General features: G+C 39.9%; 1 pseudogene; it reads left to right on the top strand.

The window, feature by feature from the left end:
- Window positions 1-6,984: 6,984 nt before the first annotated feature.
- Window positions 6,985-7,139, top strand: part of LOC102004538 — a 118,225-nt pseudogene continuing 118,070 nt past the window's right edge.

Here is a 7,139-nt window from a genome sequence, read left to right on the forward strand (position 1 = left end):
AATACCACAACTTTTTTATCCATTCCTCAGTTGATGGGCATTTGGGTTGTTTCCAAGATTTAGCTATGACAAATTGCTCTGCTATAAACATGGGTGCATATGTATTGCTGTGGTATGGTGTTTTCAATTCCCCTGGAAATATACCCAGATGGGGAGGGAATAGCTGCATCAAATGGGACCTCTAATCTTGGTTTTCTGAGGAATCTCTACCCTGATTTCCGCAGTTGTTGTACCAGTCTACACTCCCACCAACAGTGGAGAAGGGGTCTTTTTTCCCCCACAGCCCTGCCAGCACTTGTCATTGGTTGACTTTTTTGATGATAGCCATCCTTTCTGGGGTAAGGTGGAATCTCAGTGTTGTTTTAATTTGCATTTCTCAAATGATGAATGATGTTGAATATTTTTCATAAACTTATTTACCATTCGTAATTTTTCATCTGAGAAATGTGTATTCATCTCAGATGCCCATTTTTGGATTGGGTTTTTGAATTTTGGGGCCCTGATTTTTTAAAAAATTCTTTATATGTTCTAAATAGAAGTCCTTCGTCTGAGGGACAGTTGGCTAACATTTTTTCCCAATGCATGGCTTTTCTTTTCACTGTGTTGGTGATTTATTTTTTTTGTACCAGGAATCAAACTCAGGACCTTGTGCTTGCCAGACAGGTGCTTGTGCTACTGAGCTATATTCCCAGCTAGTGATTTCTTTTGATGTGCAAAAACTTTTTAATAAGATGAGATCCCAGTTGTAGATTTTTTGAAGTATTTCATGTGCAGTTTGTTTTTTGTTCATGCACTCTCTGCCTGCCCCTATGTCTTCAAGATTTCTACCTATTTTCTCTTTCAGTAGATTTATCTTTTTTTTTTTTGGTTTTTCTCCGGTACCGGGAACCGAACTCATGACCTTGCGCTTGCCAGGTAGGCGCTTTGCCGCTGAGCTAAATCCCCAGCCCTCTTTCAGTAGATTTAGTATTTCTTTTTTAATATTTAGATCTTTGATCCATTTTGACTTTAATGCATGGTGATAGACATGAGTCTAGTTTTAGTCTTAGGTATGTGGAAAGCCAGTTTTTCCAGCACATTTATTAAAGAGGCTATCTTTCTTCTAGTGAACATATTTGCCGGGGAATAAAGTTCAGTGGCACAGCACCTGCCTCGTAAGCATAATGTCCTGAGTTTGATTCCCAATACCAAAAAAAAAAAAAAAAAATCAGTGAACATATTTGGCTCCTTTGTCGATGATAAGGTGGCTGAGTGTGTTTGGAGTTGTATCTGCATCTTCTAATCTGTTCCATTGATCCTCAGGTCTGGTTTTTTTGTTTGTTTGTTTGTTTGCCAATAACATGCTGATTTTATCACAGTAGCTTTGTAGTATAATTTCAAGTCAGGGATTCTGATGACTCCTGCCTTGCCTTTGTTCTCCAGGATTGCCTTTGCTATTCTAGGTGTCTTCTGGTTCCATGTGAATTTTAAGAGTGTTTTCAATAGTTCTGTGAGGTGTGCTAATGGTATTTTGATTGGGATTGCATTAAATCTGTATAACAGTTTTGGGAGTATGGCCATTTCCACAATGTTGGTTCTTCCTATCCATGAGCGAGGGATATCTTTCCATTTTCTGAAATCCTCTTTGATCTCTTTTTTCAGCGTACTATAATTTCCAAGTATTGTAATTTTCAATGTATAGGTCTTTTCTTTGTTACATTGATTTCTAAGTATTTCATTTTTTGTATGCTACTGTGAAGGGTGTGGTTTTCCTTTTTCCTGTCTCACTGAGTTTATTGTTTGTGTACAGGAATGCTATTGATTTTTGAGTGTTTACTTTGTATCAAGCTACACTACTGAATTTGGTTATTAAATCTAGAAGTCTTTTGGTGAAGCTTTTGGGGTCTTCTATGTAAAGTGTCATCATCGCTTCTTGGCCATTTGGCTAAGATCAAGTGTAGTATGTAGAGTGTCATATCATCAACGAATAATGATAATTTCACTTCTTCCTTTCCTATCCTTATTCTTTTTATTTCTCTCTCTTGTTTAATTGCTCTGGTTAATGTTTCCAGAACTATCTTGTGCTAGGGTTTTTTTTTTTGGTACTAGGAATCAAACTCAGGACCTTGTGCTTGCCAGGCAGGGGCTTGTGCCCCTGAGCTATATCCCCTGCCCCTCCAGAACTATATTGAAAATGAGTGATGAAATATGACATCCTTGTCTTGTTCGTGATTTTAGATCGAAAGCTTTCAGTTTTTGTTCATTTAGTATGATGTTGGCTATTGGTTTATCATAGATGGCTTTTATCAGTTTGAGGTAAAGACCATCTGTTCCAATTTACTGTAGGGTTTTCATCATGAATGAGTGTCACTTTTGAAAACACTACTCTGGGGCCAGGGATATAGCTCAGTGGCACAGGACCTGCCTGGCAAGCGCAAGGTTCTGAGTTCAATTCCCGGTACCAAAACAAAACTAAAGAAAACACTATTCTGATGCTTCCCAGCAGAAAGAAGTTAAATGGGTCATTGGCCATTTGACCCTAATGACAGCTAGGGTCATCTCTTCACAGAGTGCAAATATTACAAACAGGCAAGTTAGGTAGAAGATAGTAGGCAGCTATGGAGGGACTGGGCCCCAAGTAGAGTCAGTATGATCAGGCCTTGCTCTGATAAGCAGGAGCCTGAGGTCAATAGTTAACTAATCCAGGGATGTAACAAACAAGGTAGAAAAACAAGGTGACGGATGACCACCGTGACAATTTCTAGTCCTACTCCCCTGGAAAATGATTTTCCTTCTCACTCTGTTCTTTTAATGAACCACTTGGATAGGATAAGAGACCAAATGGCACCGGATTTTGTATGCTTGCTATGTGCCTCGACTCCTGGTAGGCCCATTTCTAGTTTAAGTAAGCTTGTTTTAGTCCTATAATTTAACCTTAGTTTGACTTGGAGTGGTCTGAGCCATGGTCATTTTTTAGTAGAAAAACTCCTAAGTAAAAGATCTTCATGGCAACCCACTTTTGGGTCCCCTCCTGATTACTTGGAGCTGTTCTGTTTGCTTAATAAACATTCCTCCCCTCTACCTCCTTTGTCCTTACCTTCATACTCTGAGTTTATGAGACAGGGACTATTAATCCCTGCAGTGTGCTCCAGTCTCCTGTCAGGTGTTACGGCATGCAGCAAGAAGGAGCAACAGATGAAATAGTAGTGCAGCGGGGATCTGGGATGACCAGATGTTCGTGGGGAACAAAAGCCCATGAGACAGCCAGAACCTCAGTATTTACTGACCATTGGGGAAAATGGCAGCTGGATGCCCTGGACAAGTAGCTAGGAAGGCAAGGCTGGTGACATAGGAAACAAAGCATTCTTGTGAAAGGACAGAGCAGCCAGATTTAGGTTATGGTTAGTGAGTAATCTCCTTTGTAGCCAATTCTGGGAAGAATTTTCCTCTGGAGTCATGCAGGCCTCAGCAGAGACGTTATCTCGTATCCTAGCCCCTTGCTATCACAGCTTATTTATCTGAGCACCACCATTGCTCTCGGTGATGAACAATGCTAGTCCTGCCACCCCACACCTGCTTTCGGCCAGACTCACTAATTAAACTGAAAGCCAGTTTACAGAAGCCACCTCTTTACCGCCTGCGCTGCTTCCAAGTAAGCAGAATCACACTTGGGTCTGGGGGAGGGTGATGTGGCGGTCTTCACAATGGACCCAGGTTACGCCATTATAGCCATAGAGGTCATAGAGCTGTAACTCACCAATAGGAAAAGGCACATTTTATAGTTTAAAAAGAATGATTTATACACAGGTGAAAAAGGCCCATTTACAGGGAAAAGACAATGGCCCGGACTTCTTATGTCTTTAAAGAACTTAGGAATTTTTGACTGGGTTTGTGTCCTAAACATTCAGTTTCTTTTTTTTTCTTTTTTTTCTGGTACCGGGAATAGAACTCACGACCTTGCACTTGCCAGGCAGGCGCTGTGCCACTGAGCTAAATCCCCAGCCCCTAAACATTCAGTTTCTATTAAAAGTACAATTTTAGCCAAGTGTGGTGGTACACACTTGTAATCCCAGCACATTGGAGGCTGAGGCAGGAGGATTGCCATGAGTTTGAAGCCAACCTGGCTTACATAGAGAGTTCAAGACAAGCCTGTGCTATATAGTGAGACCCTGTTTCAAAATAAAAGCACAATTTTAAAATTACAATTTTTTTTTCTTGCCTTTCTACCTATTTTATTTTTCCTATCCTGCCTCAGAATGATGAAGCCAGAAGTACTGATGTGGTATGAGTCTTTCCTCTTGTAGTTCTTGAATCTTTCAAGATATTCTGAGTTTTACCATTTTAAATGCACATGACTAGTAAAGTTCTTTTTATAGTGTTCTAAGTGAATTCACTTATGGCAATCATTATCCAGAATAGTTCCTTTTTGATGACAGGAGAATTTGGTTAGAGAATGATTCACTGGGATCAATATAAATATTTAACTTCAAAAGCCCCAGAAAACACTTCAAAGATTTTAAGATAGCGTTCTCCTGTAGCATATGTAGATGCTATTTTCAGGTATTGACTACAATAGCTGCCCATTGGCTATGAAAATGATTAAAACTCTTAACAACTAAACTGTTGTTTTAAAGCCATCAAAAACAAAGGATGTCCTATTAACTACATTCCTATTGTCATAGCTCACCAGAGGTGAAGAAACCAAGTGCCACTTGGAGAAGTGGAGGGAACCAAACTTTACTAAGCCAGTGCCGCAGAGGAATTCAGCACCCCAAAGTCTGAGGCCCCGAGCCCGGGTTAGGAATGTTATTTTTTTTTTTTTTTTTTTTTTTTAGGAATGTTATTATATAGGGCCTGTGGTAGGAAAAGGTAGGCAAGCTGAATCACAGAGGCAGAACAAGGCAAGTATTCAGAGGTGACAGGCTTACAACTTTGTACATCTAGGTGGCTTCAGTGAGTTCAAAGCCAGCTTGAACTATATGAGACTGTCTCAAACATGCAAAACAAAAACAAGAACAAAAAACCCCCAAACCAATCATAGCCTGTGTGGGATGGCATAACTTTTTTCAAAAGTTATGTTTTGTTGTAAATTTATCATATAGTTTTTTCCTTTTTTTCTTTTTGAGACAGGGTCTTGCTATGCAGTTCAGCCAGGCCCCGAACTCACAATGTCAGGCTCCCGAGTGCTGGGATTACAGGAGTGCACCACCACACCCAGCTAATTTATCATGTACCTCAACAGTGTATCTTTTCAGTAAAACATTTCTAAGTAGAGATAGCGTGTTTGAAGAAAATATTTAAGACAGAAATGAAAATGTAGTAACAGGGATAATGTTAGAAGCTTTATATTTAAAACAACAAGGCTTAAGACCTTCAACTGCTCCCAGCAAAATTCATAAGAAACCTTTAGAGAGAGGTTTTACTTTTGTCAAAATAATTGCTTGCGTTCTGTACTGCCTTTTGTTACATTTTAAATGTTTTAAAAAATTAAGACTTGGTGAATTCTTTTTTTTTTTTTTTTTCTAGTACCGGGAATCGAACTCACGACCTCATGCTTGCCAGGCAGGCGCTGTGCTGCTGAGCTAAATCCCCAGCCCCCATGGTGAGTTCTTATTTGAGGTATCTGTTGACAGTTTTGTTTTAAATTCTGGCTACATACTACTATTGTATTTTTCATTTGCCTTAGGTACGTATGTATGAATGTATTTACTGAGAGAGGGTCTTGCTATGTAGTTCAGGCTGCCCATGAATTCATTATGTAGCCCAGCCTGGCCTCAAACTTATGGTGATCCTCCTGTCTCAGCCTCATGAGTGCTGGGATTACAGGCATGTACCTGCATGCCTAGCTGTTTTGCCTTATTTTTAACAATGTCACTGTCCTAGTATAATGGAGTCAGCTATAACTATTGTCTTAATATGCTGTAAAAAATATTATTCTATTAAATTGCTACCTTGTATATTGTTTATTGTCTTTGACAGAAGCCATGCTCCTCTTGGTCAGTAAGACAATCTGTACAAAGATGAATCTTATAAATAGGTAAAATACACAGTATTTGCAAAAATCTTGTATTTTTGCAGTACTGTTGTGTTTGCCTAAGAAATTCTAAAGGTGTTACAAAGCTGTACTTTCTCTTTCTTTCTTTTTTTTTTTTTTTTTTTTTGGTACTGGGAATCGAGCTCAGGACCTTGAGCTTGCCAGGCAGGCACTTGTGCCGCTGGCTATATCCCCAGCCCTGCTGTACTTTTTCTAAGCTGTACTTTTTAGTCTTGGTGTTAGTAAATGATATACTTACTCCTAAATGGAAATCCACATTGGTTTACAACAGAAGGGGACTAAGCATGTGGTTAATGCACCATTCTGGCAGAACTAACCTTATTTCACAAAAAAATGTACTTTTGCCTGGTGTGGTAGTACATGCCTGTAATTCCAGCACTCAGGAGCCTGAGGCAGGAGGATCGCTGTAGACCAGCCTAGGCTACAAAGTGAGTTCAAGACCAGCCTGAACTGCATAGTGAGACCCTGTCTCAAAAAGACCAAAAAAAAAATAAATAAATAAATAAAATAAAAATAAAATTGAACAGTGAATTATGGGAACAATGAAGTTAAGAGTAGAAAATATTTATTACTGTCAGGCGTGGTGGCATACTCCTGTAATCCCAGCACTCGGGAGCCTGAGGCAGGAGGATCATTGTGAGTTCGAGGCCAGCCTGGGCTACAAGGTGAGCTCAAGGCCAGCCTGAACTGCATAGTGAGACCCTGCCTCAAAAAAAAAAAAAGAAAGAAAGAAAATATATATTGAGAGATAAAAGGCTTCTACCAGAGAGACTGGAGGTGACCCCAAGAAACTGGGTTGCCTGAGGATCCCACCTCTCAGGGGAAGTTTTATAAACCACAACCACACGGGTACACTGTGGGTTACAGCTATGATCAGCCATTAAGATTATAAGTATAGCTGCTTAGGTTACATTGATCCAGTGGGGAAGCAAATCACATAGTAAGCAGGCATGGAAAGAACAAAGAACTTCTCAGGTAGGTGATGGATCTGGGGGCCTTGGTTGCCACTGAGGTGACTGATACCTAGCTAGACTTTATTAGATCAGGTGTTACCACTTATCTCCTCCCCGGAGAAAATATGCAGGCCTGCTTCTTTTGTTGTTAT

The sequence above is a fragment of the Chinchilla lanigera genome, unplaced genomic scaffold, assembly GCF_000276665.1.
Source record: "Chinchilla lanigera isolate Chin_1 unplaced genomic scaffold, ChiLan1.0 scaffold00190, whole genome shotgun sequence".
Classification (NCBI taxonomy): domain Eukaryota; kingdom Metazoa; phylum Chordata; class Mammalia; order Rodentia; family Chinchillidae; genus Chinchilla; species Chinchilla lanigera.